Raw genomic sequence first — 20855 nt, forward strand, 5'->3', positions numbered from 1 at the left:
GTACAGCATTACAGAAACACGCGGAAATAACATTTTACCAGCTATTTGGACATCACTTAGCTTAGTCAAATTGACACAGAAAATGAACCATCACACCCTCAAACTTTGAATATAGAAGGGAATGCCCTATGTCATAGTACTTAAGTCTTCTAATGGGAAAAAAAAAAAAACAGATAAGCTTTGGAGTGAGTACTTCCTTTTTGTTTCTTCAAAACTGTGATACCTTTATCTAGATATCCATACTTAAATTCCTTTTGAAGTGATAGGACACAGTGTGGCATCTGTGGCAAATAATACAAATAAATCTTTCTCTCTACCTTCTGTCCTGCTTTGTATGTAATACTCCTTGTGTAGAATAAATCTGTGATAGCCATGCAAAGCAGATTTTCTACACCTACTTTTCTGACAATTCATTTACAAGTCAACAATAAACAAAACATAAAAAGGTACGCTTTCCTTCTCGATTGCGTTCCTCCTAAGCTTTAATATTTAATCATACACTTATTGAATATATTCTTTCATTTGAAAGGCACTGGATAGATGCCATAAATTCTAATCAAATTAAAATTATGCTACAATGTAATTAAGACAATTTGAAAATGGTTAATTCTAGACAGCACTTCTGTGTAATGGGAGCAGTAATAAGTAGTCTGTTTTAAATATGAACACCCCAAAAGAGATGAATTACTTGTATTTTGACAAAGCATTATTTTTAGAGGGTCCTCATTAATAACCTAGCAAACAATATCATTGACAATTTAATAAAAATGCTTCAGCAGATACTTAGGTAGAAATTATTAAGTCATTTATATGCATTTGTGTGTGTGTACTATGCTAATTTCACAAGAGACCTGAATGTCTATGAAAAGAATGTCTTTATAATGTGAAACTTTGTCAGCTACATGTATTATGAGCCTTTCAGCAGTGATCTGTTTGTAGTGTACATAGATCAGGCTAGTATGCTAATGTCTTTTCAAGGCGAATGAGTGGTCAAATTCCCTGTTTGGCCACATCTTCCCCAAAGAAGGTGCATGTACATTTTGGTTTATTTCCTGAAAAATCCCTCTCACTCACCACTCACAAGTACAAACAAGTATGTAAATTTCTCCCATAGTTTTTTTACATTTAATTTTCTACCCTGAGATTATTTTTGCTTTTTATCTTCCCAAATAAAATTTGATACATTGAATGTTTCACCATTACGTAATTTTTGTGCAGTTATCTATATATGAACTGGTAGCTATTATCTGTTAGGTACTCAATAAGTATATTTTGAATAAATTGTTCAGGGAGTAAATGTGACAGAACTGGGTTATCTTATTTGCTCAACCCTAAATTCACAAAAAGTAACTCAACTGCCATAAAACAAAGAGTAAAAAGCAAATTTACCAACTTTGAATAGCACTCTAAAAATAATTCACTTGATTGTACCATGACATGTACTCTGAGAAGTGTCACATCCTTCCTCCTACCCTCTCTTTGTTGCTCCTGCTCTCCATTCTTCTCCCCACTCGCTCCTGCAGGTAACTGATCTCATTAATTTCTGATTTACTCTTCCCATGTGTGTATGCATGGATGTACATACTTTCTCTTTGTTTATACAAAAAGAGCATCATACAGATATTCCTTTGCATTTTGCTCATTTCACTTAACAACTTAGCTTGGAAATCATTCCATGTCAGCTCATAAAAATCTTCCTTTATTTTATAGCAGGACACTACTCCATTATGTGGATGCACCAAATCTTTTTCAACTATTATACATTTGAACATTTAAGTTGTTTACGACATGTTGAAATTATAAGCTTTACTGCTATGAATAACGTTGTGCAGATGTGTTTTTATGTTATTGGAGTTGCAACCTCATGGTAAATTTCTGGGTGGGGGTCAGAAGCTAAGCCCATATGTGTATTATATAATGCAAAATGTCCCTTCATAAGGGTTTTCTAATTTATATTACCATCAGAAATGTGTGAGAGTTCTTTTTCCCAATCTCACCCACAGTTTTAATCATTTTTATTTTTTTACCAATTTTAGAGATGAGAAATGATGTCTCTGTGGAATTGAAATTTGCATTTTTCTATTCATGTGATTGAAAATCTTTTCATAGGTTTGAGGGTCATATATGTATTTTTGTGAAATGTGTGGTTACCTTTCTAACATGTTTTTCTGTCATGAACCCATTAAGTTTTTTTAAAATGTTAACTTTATTGAGATATAAATTGTATATCACAAATCAGCCGTTTAAAGTGTACAATAGGAAAAAATAAATAGTGTACAATAAAGTGGGTTTTAGTATATTCATGAGCCTGTGTAACCATTTGCACAGTCCATTTTAGAATTTTCTTATAACTTCAGAAAGAAACCCTAAACCCATTAGTGTCATTCCCCATTTACCCTCGATCTCCCATCCCCTACCAGCCCTACCTGACCACTAATATACTTTCTGTCTCTACAGATTTGCCTTTTCTAGATATTTCATATAATTGGAATCATAGAATATGTATATTTTGTGACCTATTTCTTGTACTTGACATATGTTTTCAAGGCTCATCTATGCTGGAGCATGTACCAATACTTCCTTTTTATTGCCAAATAATATTCCAGCGTATGGATAGACCACATTTTATTTATCCATTCATCAGTTGAAGGATGCTTTAGCTGTTTCTACTTCTTCACTATTGTGAATAGTGGTGCTACAAACATACATTACTATTTTTTGTGGGGATGTATGTTTTGATTTTGCGGGGGTGGGTGGTTAAATACTTAGAAGTAGAATTGCTGGATCATATGAAAATTCTAAGTTTTTGAGGAACTATTTCCTCATAAAAAACTCAGACTGTTTTCCAAAGTGGCAGCCCTATTTTTTGTTCCCACCAGCAGTGTCTGAGGGTACCAATTTCTCCACATCCTCACCAACACTTATTCTCTCTCTTTTTTATTTTAGTCATCTCAGTAGGTATGAAATGGTACCTCATTATGGTTCTTATTTGCATTTCTCTTGTAACCAGTGATGTTGAACATCTTTTCATGTTGGCCATTTGCATATCTTCTTTAAAGGAATGTCTTTTCAGATCCTTTGCCCATTAAAATATAAATTAAAAGATTTTGTTATTTTAGAGATGTTTTATGTTCACAGCAAAATTGAGAGAAAGGTAGAAAGATTTCCCCTATATTCCCTGCCCCCACACATGAACAGCTTCACCCATAATCAACATCCCCCATCAGAGTGGGACACTTGTAATCCATGAGGCTACATTGATGCATTGTAATCATCCAAAGTTCACAGTTTACATTAGGGTTCACTCTTGGTTTTGTACATGCTGTGGGTTTGGACAAATGTATAATGATATTTACTCACAATTGCAGTATCATATAGAATTAGTTTCATTGCCCTAAAAATCCTCTGAGCTCTGCCTATTTTTCCCTTCTTTCTTGCTAACCCTTGGTATTTGAATTTTACTGTATCCATAGTTTTGCCTTTTCCAGAATGTCCTATAGTGGACTCATACAGTATGTAGCCTTTTTCTATTTGCTTCTTTCACTTAGTAATATGCATTTAAGTTTCCTCCATGTCTTTTAATGGCTTGATAGCATTTCTTTTTAACATTGAAAAATATTCCATAATCTGAATGTTACAGTTTATCCAGTCAACTGCCTGAGAGCATCTTGGTTGCTTCCAGGTTTTGGCAGTAGTCAGTAAAGCTGCTCTAAACATCATGTGCAGGTTTTTCATGTGGACATAAATTTTCAACAGTAAAATTGCTGGATCGTATTGTAAAAATCTGTTTAATTTTATAAGAAATTGCCAAACTGTCTTCCAAAGTGGCCACACCATTTTGCATTTCCAGCAGCCATGAAGGAGAGTTCCTGTTGCTCCGTATGCTTGCCTACATACATTAATGTTTAAAGAATAAAATATTTAATTATCCAAGTGGCTTCCTGTGGATATTTATTTTCTAAAACTGAGTGTCATTTATAGTTAATTTGCAAAAGTAATATAGTAATCTGAGAAAGGTTAGGTTTGTAGATTTTTCAGAAGTTATGTGAATTACCAGATGTCATTTACACTACTGAGTAGAGCCCAAGAACACATTATGAGTCAATCTATATTCAAATTTAGAGCTTTTCCAAATATGAAATATTCATGTTGCAAACAAACATTCTTTGGGGAGACTAAGCTATTAATATATTATCTTTTTTAGATGGGCAATGAGACTTCCATGTCCCAGTAACTCTGTATATGAATTAATAGGTATAAATATATTAATGTGAAATTTGAGTAATTGTGTGCATGTTAGAGAATTCTAGCTGCATTATATAAATGAAATTCAGTATGTGATCAGAAAGTCCAATTATTTTTTGAACTATGCCACTTATGCATCATTCACAGCTTAACATTTTTATTAGTATTATAATCTCTAATTTTTATTTTCTCCTTGTCTGCATACTCATAAAATGATGTGGATTTCTTCACTTACTGTCTTTTCCCATATGATATCCTAAGCTGATTTTCATTTTACTACCTCAAGGAGACAAAACTGAAAATGTGTGTTTTATGTCTGGAAACTTCTGATCCTTTCTGACATTAGTAAAGTTATATAGGTACATTTACCCCAAATTGAAATATTTGAAATACCAGAGCTATTTACAAAGACAAATGTCAGAGCTTCCTCAAGACTTGAGCAAATAATACTTCCAGAGGATAAATGCACATGTATTTCTCCTATTAGAGAACAATTAAGCTTATTCCTTCATTACCGTATAGTGAAGAATGATACTTTTATTTTTGTAAAGGAGGCAGTTTGGTTTTCTGGGCACTGATTCTTATTGATGGTTGAGCTTCAACCAACAATCACTGTATTTAAAGTTATTAAATTTGATAGACTCATAATTCTGCTGATAAGAAACTGTGTTAAATCGTAGCAGTTTGACCAAGTCCTTAACTTTTAGACTGTCTTTCAGTATTTGAATATAGCGATGTGAACATTAACTTTGATTAATTTAACTTCATCATTTAACCACAATTATAGTTCCCAGAGAGTGGGATTTAAAATATAAGATTGTATAGAAAAATCAAGCTTACTTAATCTTTTTTATTTATTAGGTAAAAATATTATCATAGACTTCCTAGAGTTTTTCAAGTGATTACTGTAGTTAATGTTTTAATGGCACACTGGGAAATAAATGGAAGTGGCTACTATTATTATTCTAATTATCAAAATCTTCATTGTAGTTTGTATGTTTTTAAGTAGTGCTTTATAAAGAATTTGGCCTTTATGAAAAAGCAAGCAAGATTTTTAGATCAGTAAATATTTATACTTAGTAATGTATATGTAATATATATGAATATGTATGTAATATCTGTCTTTGTGTGTGTGTATATATATAAAACCATGCCTATTTTTACCCTATAGTAAGTAATTCTCATGGAATCTGGGGTTTTTTGGTGGAATAGAGGAATAGGTATAAAGAATGGCTATAAATAGAAGTATACTATAAATAAATAAATAAATAAATAAATAATCATTATTCACAGCTCACAGATAGCTTTTGGTTTTCCCCCCAAAAGCCATCAAATTTATTTTCCAAATTTTAATGATCAGACAACTTTAAGTGGAGTTTACCTTATGAGGAAGCAGAGCTCTTCCAAATGTGTTCCTGAAGTGTGCTTAGGGCAGACAAGTGTGTTTAATCATACTTCTCTTGGGAAGTAAGTCTACAGAAAGTCTGTTGGTTGCCAAGAAGGCTGGGCTCTCACATGTGAGATGGGCAAGAGTTCCTGTGAGGAGTCCTCTGGGGCCACGCTGGTCTGAGGGTCTTTCTGGTCTAAGCAGTCTCTTAGTCACCATCTTTCTGGCCCTGCTCAACCTTTTTAAAGTGTTCACTTTGAGCTGAGTGAGGTGGTGTCCTGGGGGATATTCAGAATTGCTTTCATTCCCTGGCTAGTGACCTGCCCTGTCTTTTGTAAGGCTCTCCTATTTTCCTCCCCATCTCCTTCTGACCCCGTTCACTCTCCGGTCCCATTTCAGTTGAGCATCTGGACTTGATACATAAATGGGTGACATTTCAGATTCAGATCTTATCTTTCTTCTGTTTTGTGGCTGTTGGTCAATGTAGCCACAGACAGGAGTGCTAGAGCCCAGGGGTGGGTTTTAGACACCACAAAGGGAGTCGAGGAGATAAGCTCCCTGTTGGACCCATTTGTAATGTGCCATCCACCCAACTATCCCTTTCTCCTCTTCCACCACATGCAAGCATTGTAAAAAGACTGTAAAAAAAAAATGTAAAACAAACGGATAAAATTCTACATAAAAATATGTTAAAAAGTTAAATCTCTATACATATATTAGATATTGTATTGCACACCTGAAACTAATGTAATGTTATATGTCAACTATATCTCCATTTAAGAAATATTCAAAAATAGTTAAATGTAAAAGAAAGCATATGTATTAAGGTCTGTGAAGAAACTGGACATCTATGTTAACAATATTTTTTTGCTCAGATTTAGAGGAAAATTTTTACTATCAATATAGCAGTATGAACAATAATAGAAAAAAATGAAATTAAAAAACCACTCTTTCACAGGTATAGCAATCACACACTTATATGATTACACCAAACTTAAAAATAAAATAGCCAATTACTTAACCAGCAAAAAATGAGTTTATTTGGGAATAGCAGAGGAATTGCCATTTGGGACATGTAAACTACGGCAAAGCGTGGGCAAGTCTGAAGAATGAAGGGAGACAGCTCCTTTATAGAGGAGAGGGGGAGGCTGGGAAAAGTTGGCTGGAGGAGAGCAGGAGTTGGGGCTTCTCATTGGCAGAGTGGTGACACTTTCTCAATTTCTCATTGGCTGAGTCGTTACAATTCAGGAGGGGAAAGTCCTTCTTGCTGGAACAGGTAGAGGAAGCTTTGAGAAGTGGTAAGGGAGAACTTCCCTGAGCCGTTTTGAGTAGGTTTCTTTTTTTCATTTTCACACTGACTCATGTTGTCTTCTGAGATACATCAGTATGTTCTCATTTTAGATTTCCTAAGAGCAAGCCAAGGGCCAGAAAGGTCCTGAAAAGATGTGTCAATGTCAATCAAGAAGTGACCAGATTAACATTTGAGTCTAGGTTTTCTAAATTCAGTGGTATGAACTTTAACTCTGCCGAGTCTTCCTCCGTGAATGATGTAGAAGGCTAATATCTGGGACTTGATAAAGACTGGTTGAAAGCTGGACCACATTTATCTAAATGTGATTGAGGTGACCTTAGGCTTTCAATCTTCTCATAAGCATACTACACTCACCGATATACAACTACACTCCAGAGCATGAAATACATTCTGGCAAGCAGCTGGGCTAGCACATCCAGAATCCCTGAGAACAGAGGCTGGACCTGTTACTGTTGGCTGTGCTTCTAGTTTCAAACTAATTCAATTCCCAGACACCAGGCTAGTCACACCTGTTGACCTAGAGTGGCACACCACCTGCCAGATCTGGTCTTTTTGATCATGGTGTCTGCCCAGATTATATGCAAACATGTCCTATGGCCCTATTGTTGATGAACACAAACCAGTTTTCTCAGGGGATAACACCATTACCCAGGTTCTTTAGTTCTGATTCTAACTTTGGCCAATTTCCAACCAATACTTTGTCCTAAATCTCTTACAGTCAAGTCCCAATAGCTTATATCAGTATTCATTTTAAATATTTAATTACACATCACTTCTCTGTATAATGCATTTTAATGAGATGTAGGCATTATTGTGTTCCTGAAAAAAAAAGTATATAGAATCATATCTTAAATGAATCTGTGAAGGCCATTTGTTAATCTTATGATAATGCTTGTTTGGTTTTGGTAAGTCATCATATCAAAATTATATCCAAAAAGAGTAAATTGGGTTTTCAGGTTAATTTTTAAATTTACATTTCAAAGTATCATGCTCTCCTTGGATACTCTTATGGTCCATGTGTCTGTCAAATGGCTGTGTTTAACTACTAAGGCTTCATGCTATTTTGTTTAAAAGATATTCAGGCTTTCAAATTTTTTAAAGATGGGACTTTATTTAAACCAGGGGTCGGAAAACTATTTCGATAAAGGGCCAAATAGCAAATATTGCAGGCTTTGAAGGTTCTCAGGTCTCTGTTATAACTGGTTTAAGATCTAACTCTGCCATTGTTGCTGGAAGTGGCCAGCAAGTTGGTTGTGTGCCAATAGAATTTTACTTACAAAAACAGCGGTGGGCCAGACTTGCTGACCCTGATTTTAAAAGTTCTGCACTTTGTGGAAAACTGACCTCACTAAGCATTAAGCATAAGATGACATACCTAAGAAACTACATTTAAAAAATATCTTAGGAATAAATCAACCAATTCCTGTTTGAAATCATTATTTTCATCCTTCTTACTTAAAAGTTTTTAAGATTTAAAATCTTATTTAAAAATAATATAATTTGTTTAGAAATTTAGCAATCACCATGAAATAATATAGATTCTTCATTCATGATACTTTGAGGATTTGAGTCGGTTAGAGGATTTGTTCCCACACCTTCTGCCCAACGGTAAAGGTACAGAATAGCAATCATTCCTCTCGCATGCTCCAAGGCATAGCACAGTATCAACTCTGCCTCTCGGGATGATTTAGGGACAGGGAGACCCTGAGAAAAATGGTGAAGTAACTGAATTTTCAGTTTGATTCTGACCACTTTTCCTTTCTCTCTTATGTCCCCATTTTTGGCACATGATCTTTCCTCCCAGGTACATGTTCCAATGTGACAAACAAGCCCCTGCCATCCTGAGGCGTTCCTCCAGTGTCCGGGAAGCATCTCTTTCTATATTCCCTTTCTATGTTTTAAAACTTTAATTTGCAACATCAATTTGTTGAAGTGAGCTTTCCAACAGGGCTGTTAGTTATGGGCTAATTATGTAACTTATTTGCATTTTAATAAGGGATTCCTTAAGTTTGAATGCTTGATTGAATAAATCAGTCTCTGTTCATTGGCTTTTACAGTACTATGAAAAGAAGGATCTGCAGGTGATTGCTCACAAACCATATACTTTTGCTAGTATCCTATTTTATTTACACTTTATGACAGTCCTATTAAGGTGTTTGTTTGAAATCAAAACATTTCCCAGGATTCCCCTAACATTCCAGTTCACAGGTAGAGGAGGATGTAAGATATTCATCAGTCTAAAAGCAATTTATTTGTTTGTTTAATATTGTATTTTCTGGTCACTTTATAAATGTTTAAACTTTGGGTCATTTGCTTGGACTCTGTCAGAGTTCCACATTGATTTACTTTAATTCCCAGAAAGAACTCTTTTTTCATCAGAATGTTGCCTAAAGAACATTTGAGACAGGAACAAGAAAAGAGGCAAAGGATAGACGCCATTCTTGGGCCTTAAAGGGAAACCCAAAGGGAGACGCCAGGAGAGGGTGGTGATATCAGTTCCTGTGCCCCTTAGACTTGGGCAGAACACTGAGGGAGATAAATACCAGAGCAGTACGCAGACGTTTGAGCAGCTGCGATGGAGAGAGCAAGATTTCTGTATCTGCATTTACATCTGAAAGACTGATCCAGTCTAAGACTCAGAATCTGAGAATATGGTCAGACTCAGCACAATGGCAGTGTGAAGTGGATATAGACTGTTCCTAAGCAGGGGTCACTAGGCTAGCTTCTTCCAGCTAAGGGCCGAACAGCACCCTAGAGAAGGAGGATTTGTAGGTAACACCAGTATGTCACTATAGTTCTAAATCCACATTATCAATGTCTAGAACGAGCAAAATTCCGAATCTGTGACATTGTACTACTTGATTCACATATATGGATGATTCTTAAGTATCCACTGACCCCTCAAATCAAAATTGTTGTGGTTCATGCTTAAAATGCATATTCTTGCACACTAGCAAGACATTCTGAATTAGAATCTATGCAGTTGTAGCTCATACAGCCTGTATTTAAACATGCATGCCAAGTGATTCTTATGCATAATGAAGCTGGCATATCATAGGAGAGATAATATAGTGGCCCTACTACCATTCTATAAGCAAGAACTGGTGCCAGTATTTGAACACAGGGCTGCCTATAGAAACGATCAAAAACTCTGTGACATATGGATGTTATTTGAATTGTATGTTGCTTAGATGGTGGATTACAAAACACATATTTGAATGTAAAAACAAAGATCTTGAATTTTAAAGCCTAATTTTAACTGAATTGTATATTTTCTGTTTATGCTTCACGTCAGTGTGTTTTTTTATCACTAATTTTTGTATAATAATGTGTATTTTTATAACTCATCCTTTTGCTGACCTAATGAGTTTCAAGTTAAATCTGTCCAATCAGGTATATTTAAATAGATATTCTTAAAGAGGTCCAATTGACAAGGTACTCTTGACCCTCTAAGGCACACATTTCTCAAACTTATAAAAGCAGGTCAGAGATGGTAGCTACACTTGTGGTGAGCATTACACAATGTGAATAGTTTTCAGATCACTCTTTTGTACACCTGAAATTAATGTAACATTGTGTGTCAACTATATATCAATAAAAAATATATTAAAGTGTAAAAAAAAAAGGTTAAAGTAGGTCAGAAGTCAAGCCTGCAATGTATATAAATCCACGGACAACAAAGCTTTTCATCTACATTTACCATCCTTAATATTTGATGTAGAGAGAAGACCAATTAATGCTTTGGAAAGACATGAAGTTAGTCTTGGAGTTATCTCCTTGATGCATCTGCCAAAATGCAACCACATCTGACAAAATAATGTTGGTGGCAACAGATACTTCCTTGCCTTGATTAGATAGAATGCCAAGTGGCAGTTGCACTTTTTGGCTAGAAAATGGGCAGGTTCTACCACCTCTGATCCTTTATGTTGACACTAGACAAGTGACACTGGGCAAGAAATTTATCATCTGCATATGATACAGGAGAGATGCTATTTATAAACTTGGGTTTAGACTCTAATAATATAAGGTTTGAGGCACTTAATTGGCAATTTATTTGATGCTATGGGATAGAGGAAAGGAAGTATGTTCATACCCCAAAATTTCCACCTCTCACATTGCAGAAAGCAAAGGTTTCAGACAAGGGAATAATTTCCTTTGTGCATGACCTTGTGACAGGTTCACAGATAGATCATAATTACGTGTAGAAGAGTAGTTTTCAGAATATGATTTTTTTTAAACTTCCCTAGCTTAAATGGAATAGTTAATGCTTTTTCTGAAGATAAGTAATCTGTGATAACATCTTCTAGATGGCTTGCACCCATTTTGTTTGCTTTCCAGTTTAGGGGGATATCAAGGAAATATTCTGTTTATTTGCAACATCACCTTTTTGCTGATAACATAAAGAATTAAATAGGGAGACAAGAGTTCTTTGGTTAAGCCTAATAATCATTGACTGAAATGTAAACTCAAATTAAAAAGATCTAGCAGAGAAGGGAAATGGCTCTTCAATATTAGTAACCATCAGACATGCAGAGCTGTATTCATATAAATGCTAATTATAGAAGTGAGCCCTTCCATAATCACTAAAGGAATATAGCTAGGATGAATCATTTTGATGCAGTAGATATTTTGGAAACTAACCCACTTGTTTCCCCCTTCTTTTCTTAATAATTGCATATTTTATTAAAACATTAAATATTAAGCATTAAACATCTAATGTTTAAATTGCATTTCATTAAATCTATTTCTAAAACTGTGCTCTTTACTTGCTAGTAAGTGTTCTTGTGGAGACATCTGCCCACCACTCTGGTCCAAATACAGAGCATTATTAGACGGAACATGAATACATAAAATTTAAAAGGTGGATATGCAAATCAAGATAAATATCTCAATAGGCCATGGACTGGAAAACATGAAAAATGTAAAGTGCTAAAGCCACAGACTATTCTTTAATCTATGATGGGGAGAGGCTACCTTCTCAAGTATAGAGCATTACAGAAATATAAACAGTAATCTCTGATTTTTCTTTAAGACCTCTGTTCATTAATAGAGGCTCCTGTAGAATAAGAATGCCTCATTCATTGTACACAGACCTGAGCAGGCTTCCTTCCTGAAACGGAGTTCAGGCTCACAGGTTGAAACAGCAGCTAGTATAGCTTCAGAACAATAGTCTGGTCCAAAGTGCCTATTGGCTCAAATACTGGCTTTTTCCTTTATCCACTATCCAGGGCTCGCTACATAATTTTCAGGACCTGGTATAAAATGAAAATGTGGGCTCCTTGTTCAAAACACAGGAAAAAGGTAATGTTAAATGCAGTAGAATAAAAACCTTTTCCTTTTATCTGTGGTCTCTCTTTCGACTTGTTATTTAATTTTTGCTATTTAATGTCCTAATTTAAAAAAGTTTAAAAAGTTAAAAATTAAATTATTGAAATACACTTCCATAATTCATCTTTACATTGTGCATTGCCAATTTAAAATGCAAATATAAAAGCATTTAACTCCCACACAGAATTACTACACTTGCACAGTTCATGTTTCATAGTATATACTGCATATATAGTTTATTTCCAGCAGTGGAAACACTGCACAAAACTGACTCTACTGCTGTATTGAACTATTAATATGCACACATCTTGCCCACACTCCCTGGTGGTAAGGAAGGACTGAAAGGAAATGAGCCGTGAGTTCCTGAGCTTTCCTCCCCCTCTGTGTCTTCACTGTCAGCTCAAGCACTTGGCTAATATAGAGAAGTGATACCCCAGTAAGAAAGGGGTGAGTGGGTTCCCTCATTGCTCAGGCCCTCAGAGCTCCCGGACCTTCCTTCTGCTTTGAGACAAGTTCTGGGTGGAGCAGAAGGTGTGGTCTCTCAAGGCTGTCAGCAGGTCTGCTCACACAGAACACATTGACCTAATGCTCATGTTGCATTTTCTGGAACTCGCACTCACTTTGGATTCTTGGGCATCCCCAAAGCTCCATGAGAACGGGGCACAAGGGCAGGACGCATTCACACACAGCCTCCATCATCCCTTCAGATCTTCATGACAGTACGCTAGTTGTAAGATAAAATTACTAAGAACTTTAAGACTGGGACAGCAGAGCATTAAGTCTAGGGCGGGGCCCTTCTGAGTGAGCGAACGTGTATGACCTGACCACTTGCCCCAGAAGCCCACCCTGCCACTGCTGCTTGGGAACAGGCTTCATGCACCCTCAGCAGAAGACCTGGTCTGGATGGTGAGCCTCTGGGGGCAGCTCGGACGAAACTGCAAGACAACTAATAGGAGGAGAAGGAAGGCTGGGCATCAAGATCAGTGTGCAGCCTGGGAACCAAAATTCCAGTTACGTGAGAGAACAAAATACAGTTAGGGGCTGCAAATTCATTCACTCTAGAAGATGAAAATAATTGTGAAAATGTAAAATTAAATTGAAATCATTATATTTAGGCTAGCAAAAAATAAGACAAATCTGTTGATACGCAGAAATAATTAAAACAGAAAGAAAGAAAAGAATAGATGGATGCAAAAACCCAAATAATTGGAAATAACCAAAATGCAAAATAAAATCATTTTAAAAAACTAAGCTATGACATAAAAAACACTAGGCTATAAATAATCCAAGCACAAATTAGTGGATAGGATTATAATACTGAGAAATACACTAGATTGAAGCATTGTATTTATAAATACACATATGTGTATATACACATGTCCAAAATATTCACAGAATTTACCACACTGATTCAGACTAGTATTTTTCAGGAGTTGACGTATATACATTGTGTCTCCAGTTAAGTTTTGACAGCTTTAACTCTTAATGATACTGAGTCCAAGCCATTGTGCAAAAAGAAATTCCCTAGCGAAGTTATGAAATAAGTTGGAATAATTGCCTCTATAAAACTCTAAGTCTCCTTTTTGACATTTGACATCCTGCAATGGATGATTTTCTAGCATATTTGGAAAAACAGTCTGACTTTGGTCTGCCTTTCCAGCTTGAACTGTAAGGCTCCACATCATTTATTTCTTTAATTACTTGATCATATAAGGAAAGTACAAACATAATCAAAGCTGTCCCTGGCGAGGCAGATTTTCCACATGCTCTGTCCCAGCAGGGTTCTTCATGTAGCTTATAAACCCACTCCATTATATAATTATTTTCTAGGTTTCAGCTGGACCTTTTAATAGAGCTCTAATTTTAAGCTTCATTTCATCCTCTTCTATTACTTTCCTTAATACTTACATCAAGGGACCTCTTATTTACCTGTGCCCTGTGAATATGTGAATTAGGAAACACTGGCCAGATTCTGAGCATTACTGAAAAGTGTTCTCTTATGTGTGAATGCACAGGCATTGGGAAAGAGGTGGCAGCAGAGATGCTACCCAGTGAAGAGGAATAATTTGTACATGAATAAAACCAATGAGCTATTAAAATCTGTGCCACTACAATGATCAAATTCAATGGAATTGTTAAATATTAAAGAAAACATTTGTGCTCAGACCATAGCACCAAATACAAAGTAAAATACTCCTCTGAAAATCTAAGACTCTAGTAAAATGGATGCAATTTCTCAACTGAATGGATAAAAAAATACTCATTGTTATCCTTATTTAATTTCCATGCTTAAAATCATCTTAATAATATCGAAGGTGTTTTATGGAGGATGTCATTTTTAATATTATATTTGATTTTCCAACCAGCTTATTATTCATATTTAGCTGAATACTGGGTGGTGGTTGTTCTGTTGTGGTGAATATGTATTTCGCTCTGTATGTGTAGATGTATATTTGCCAAAACATTTGGTAGGCGTAGATATCTAGCAGGCATCTTTGATACCTCTTCTTCCTTTACCCCTGGCATCTCATCAATCACCAAAACCTGATAGTTTTGCCTCATAAATGTTTCTCAAGTTTGGACATTTATTTCCATTTCCACTTAAAACCCCCTTCTACGATCCACAATTATTTCATACCAGAAATACTAGAAGTCTCCACATTGATTGTTGATTGTGTGAAAACCACCTGGCTGACAGGCTGCAGGCTGTGAGAGAGGAACTTAGAACTGAACGTAAACCCTGACCCGTGAAACATCCCGTGAGTCACAAAACAGGCAGACCACCCCGAACCAAGACAGGCAAGACACATTAAGCACAAACTCTTTTCTATTCCCATATATGAATGATAAGACCTCCGCTAAACCAACCTAATAGTAATTTGGCATGAGGTCTTGTGTTCTAAAGAAGACAAGACCTGCCAAAGCCCTGCTAGAATGGGGACTAACTGTACCTTCCAAGTTCTCTCAGTTGACTTTCCCATCTGTCCCCTTCAGAGAAGCCCATGACTCACTGGGCTGCTTCCTATCTTGTGAAACAAGCTAATCTAACTGTATTTTGTTTCCAGTATGTCCCTGGTGGTCTTTCTTCAGTGGGCTCAAACAACTGGAGATAAAATAAAATTTGGCAAGATCCTCTATGGACCAGAACGCTTGATGTGGTAATAGTTTGTGCATCTGATAGTTTTTGAGTCTTTATTCCCCAAGGCCACTGTGACTGTGTGAGATGTGGTTATGGTTAACTGAACTATAGATATGAACTAAAGTAATAGAAATATTGGCTAACAATTACTGACCATGTGACATATGTTAAACTCTGTCTTAGGGACTTTGCAGGTATGATACCTTTTTTTTTTTTTTTAAAGATTTAAGTAATTTATTTATTTAGAGAAAGCACACAAGCCGGGGGAGGGGCAGAAGGAAAGGGAGAGAGCAGACTGTGAGCTGAGCGCCCAACTGACACAGGGTTCCATCTCACCACCCTGAAATCAAGACCTGAGCCAAAACCAAGTCAGATGCTCAAATGAGCCAGCCAGGCACCCCACAGATACGATACCATTTAATCCTCACAATGACCTTACGAGGCAGATAACTTAACCCTGTTTTACAGAAAAAGGAAATGGAGCACAGAGAAATTAAGTAACCTGCTAGAAGTCATACATTATTTTGTCTCTTGACAAAGGAAAGGGACGCAAGTATGCATAATACCCATGAATATGGGATGTACAGTTTACAGACCAGCCTTCCGTCTTGCTCCACCTCTTTGCATAGTCATCTTATTTATCAGAATTTTTCATTCATACCAGAAAGAAAGACATTTAAAGGAGAACATAGCTCTTATTTTTTGTTTGTTTGTTTGGTTTTCGTTGTTTTTAAAGATAGTCATTTTTCTACTCTGAAAACATCCTGAGACACTGGAAGTTTGGAGAGTCATAGATGAACAGACATACAGACACATGGGTGGCTGGATTAATAACTGAAAGTCATCTTTTTCTTTTCTTTTGATCTCTGTATAACTTATCTAATTGCCTAAGCAAGTATTTTAAAGAATCCATCCTGGGAGGGGCAAAATATTTACAAATAGTAAATAATCACTAGAATTTAATCTCAACTACTGAAGATCACATGGAGATTCTAGATGTTAAAAGTGTTATATGTAGTCTCTTTTGATCTCTTATTCCCTGTTTTCCCTTTCGTTTTTTCTTTCTCTAATCACCTTTCAAATAAAACTTGCATTTTTCCCTTATGTGCACTTTTCCATCAGTTGCTCCTATTCTTTACTTTTTACCAAAGAATAGCATCAAAAATTGAATTTTGTGAATATCCTTTATTCCTAGTTATAAATTAGATTTCATTTTGTGTGTTTCAAACTATTTTTGATGATTATTACTGAAGCTAGATCTATAACATATTGCAACCTTGCTTGAAATCAGTGTGAAAAACAAATTAGCTTATTCTCTGCAGAACATATGTGTGCCTATATGGTAGGCATGGTAATCCAGACATACATTTTCATTTATTTGGTCTTGAGTAAAAATTGTCAATAGATTGAGGAATGTGAGATTAACAAAAGAATATGAAGTATACTCAAATTAGAAAAATATAAAAAGAGACTATTATCTCTTCTTTTGAATTTATATATGTCCTGGTTTCAAGCATTCAGTCCTATATAGATTCAAGGTTATAGCTTGGGGACTGTGCCTGCCCATTGCAGAGAGCTAATTTATTTTTCCCCAGAAATGGATTTCATTTTCCTTTGTGCATCATCAGCACATTTTTAAAGTTCTGATGGTAAATTTTGTAGTGGCAATGTGCGGTAGAATTTCATTTAATTTTGAGTTCCCAGGTTGACTAGCAATGCTAGTGGGGGTTTTATTATTATTTTATTTTCAAAAATGCATTACTATTTGAAAACAGAAAATATCCAAAACAACTTATTTCAGGGGAATGGAGTTGGAGAAAGAGTGGAAAAGAAAGTAGAAAATAGTAGTTTAAAGTTGTTGTTGTTGTTGTTGTTGTTGTCGTCGTTTTCTCATTTCTGAAGCATAGAGTGTCTGTAGATGTTTTGGATAAGTAGTGGGATAAAATTTAGGTATTAAGTCTCCATATTTTATAAGTAAATCAGACCAAGTTATTTCCCTTAACATTTTTCTTTGTTCCTTTACTGAAGGAACTCTATATACTATCTTGTTTTCCAAGGTTTGGGGAAGTTTATTTTTAATGTGATTTTTATACCCCAAAATTATTAGGATTCAAATTTAACAACTGTAACAAAAAAGAAAAACCAAGAATATTCTTTCCTCTAAAAAATAATATAGAAGAAAGTAAGAAGAAACATATAGTACAGTGACAACAAATTTCTCCACTGATGAGAACCAAAAATCTGTCTCAACTCCAAAGTAATAAAATCATATTATATACTTCTATTTTCAAAACAAAGTGCAGAGAAAGATTCCTGTTGTGGGAATTTGAGACCCAGGAAAACCAAGGAGCTTGGTTAGTTCTGTATTTACAGACAGCCAAATATGTCATATGAATTAATAGCTAAATTAATACTGCTTCTTGCAATATTGATTGCATGATTTTACCAAGGTTTGTACAATGTATACTTTTTAAGTTATAACTTGAGATTGATGTATTTCCTATACAAGAAGCCTTGTTTTTAGGATGATGAATGAAAGTTTACTGAGGGAAAGAATATAAATTTTCACCCATTTAGTAGACTACCCAGTTTTCAGGGAGTGGATGTTCTTTCAAGAAGAACAAAAGTGGGGAATCCTTACAAGTTCAGTAAGAAAATCAAATCTATGGTTCTAGGGGATGACCTGAAAACCCAAAAAGGGCACCTTGTTCTACTCTCTGGAACCTGTAACTATGTTAAATTGCATGGCAAAGGGAACTAAGTGTATGTACCTTGAGATGGGGACACTATCTTGGATCACTCGCATAGACCTAGTACAGTAACACAAATCCTTAGAAGCAGAAAGGGCAAGCAGAAATATTGGTTAGAGATACGGCATGAGAAGGATTCCCTTTCAATGTTGCTGTCTTTGAAGATGGAACCAAGGAGTGTGGTGGCCTCTAGAACCTGGGAACAACTCTTAGTTTACAGCCAGATAATAGGGGTCTTAGCTCTACAACCACAGGAAACTGAATTCTGCCAGCAATCTGAATGAGCAAGAAATGGATTTTTCTGTGGAACCTCCAGAAAGGAATCTAGGCTGCTGATGCCTTGATTTTAGCCTGGTGTTGAACTTCTCACCTATACCATTGTAAGATACAGTTTGTGTTGTTTTAAGCCACTAAATTTGTGGGTTTTGTTACTGCAGGAATAGAAAACTAATACACTGGGTGGCAAATATTTTACAGACATGAGATGGGAATGGGGAGAAGATAGAAAGTAGAAAAACAGAATTCAAAATCATGTTGTATTTGGTGTAACTGATGTCAAGCTTAATACAAACATTCAACATTATATGATGGATAAGTTATCTGGAAATAGATCCTGTGTTAACACTCAAGCCCAGCTACTTAGTTATTCATTAATTTTCCATATGCTTAGAGTCATAATTGCCTTCAGTGTACACATTACATGGAAAGACTCTCATTTGGATAAAATTAGAAAAGGCCTAGTGACCTTTCAAGTTGTAATGATTTTTTTTTTACTCAAACATGAATCAACCTAGCCTGCTTCCAGGGAGGATTGACTCCAGGTCCGAGAAAACATGTCATGCTGGGGGTAAGATAGAGAATGCTTTTACAGTAAGGTTTAGGATATTTCACCAGCTGTACTGTGTCCTTCATTTCATGTGAGTCAAACAATATCTGGACCAAAGAAAAGCTGTATTATAAAGGATTTTAACAAATTAAAAAAAAAAAGAAATACTGTTACAGTAGCCTCTAAAGTCCTCAATTACTAGTTATATTTTCCAATTTTAAGCAGCAGTTGATGTTGGCAGGGAGTGGAGTGGAGGAGGGGGATGAAGACCATTAGAGAAGAAGATAGAACATGTGTTTGTAACTCAAATTCTTTGCTTTAAGAGGTCCAGTCTCATCCTTGTGAGCTGCTATTATTTGATGGCATTCAGGATGCCCATTAACAAACCTAAATTCAGGATTTACTAGAAAACATAGCACCCCAATCCAAACTTCAAAAGTGATATTGCATACTTTATTCAATTTTTATGACTATAGCCTTCTCCTAAGAAGACAGCTTTCGTATCAAGGTCTAGAAAATGATTTGTCTAGAACCATCCATCTAACATGGTTGCAAAATTTTTTTAAAAATAGGAAAGAAAGAGAAATAGATACAGAGAAACCATTATAAAATACAAGTTCATACTAAGGTCTGAAAGTTTGATACACTATCAGGTTAATGATAATTATATTTTAGTATTTGACTTCTATTTCATAATTCATATGAAAAGTAAGCCCTTAGGAGATCATTTATTTTATGCTGCTAAGATAACTTCTGCTAAGTGAATATTGACCTTTTATTATAGAAACATAGTATTTGACCATGAAATTTAAGAATTAAAATTATGTGTAGGTATTTTTAAAAAAATTTTTATTAACTGAAGTCCATACTTATTCAGATTAACTTAGTGTGTATTGTTTTGTTTTAATTCAAGTATAAATAATACACAGTGTTATATTAGTTTCAGGTATATAATGATTCAACAATTTTATACATTTCTCAGTGCTCATCAAGATAAGCATACTCTTTTTTTTAAGGTTTTATTTAAATTCCAGTTAGTTAGCATACAATATTATATTAGTTTCAGGTGTATAATACAGTGATTCAGCACTTCCATACATCACCCTGTGCTCATCAGGACAAGTGCATTCCTTAATCCTCATCACCTATTTCACACATCCTCCCACCAACGTCCCCTCTGGTGTGTTCTGTATAGTTAAGTCTGTTTCTTGGTGCACTTCTCTCTCTCTCTTTTTCCCTTTGCTCATTTGTTTTCTTTTTTAAATTCCACATATTAGTGAAATCATATAGTAATTTGTCTTTCTCTGGCTGACTTATTTCACTTAGCATAATACTCTCTAGCTCCATCCATGTCATTGCAAATGGCAAGATTTCATTCTTTTTTTGTGGCTGAGTAATATTCCCTTGTATATATATACCATATCTTCTTTATGCACTCATTGGTACATGGGCATTTGGATAGTTTATAATTTGGCTATTGTAAGTAATGTTGTTATAAACATTGGGACAACACCTGATGTTTCTTGTGTTGTTGATTTTAGTCATTCTGATGGGTATGAGGTGATATCTCATTGTAGCTTTGATTTGCATTTCCCTGATAATAAGTGATGTTGAGCATCTTTTCATGTGTCTTAGCCATTTGGATGTCTTCTTTGGAAAAATATCCATTCATGTCTTCTGTCCATTTTTTAAATTGTATTATTCATTTTTTGGTTGTTGACTTTCATAAGTTCTTTATATATTTTGGATACTAACCATTAATTGGGTATGTCATTTGCAAATGTCTTCTCCTATCCTATAGGTTGCCTGTTAGTTTTGTTGATTGTTTCCTTTGTTGTGCAGAAGCTTTTTATTTTTATGTAGTCCCA

Source organism: Ursus maritimus, unplaced genomic scaffold (assembly GCF_017311325.1).
Source record: "Ursus maritimus isolate PB19 unplaced genomic scaffold, ASM1731132v1 scaffold_7, whole genome shotgun sequence".
Lineage (NCBI taxonomy): Eukaryota > Metazoa > Chordata > Mammalia > Carnivora > Ursidae > Ursus > Ursus maritimus.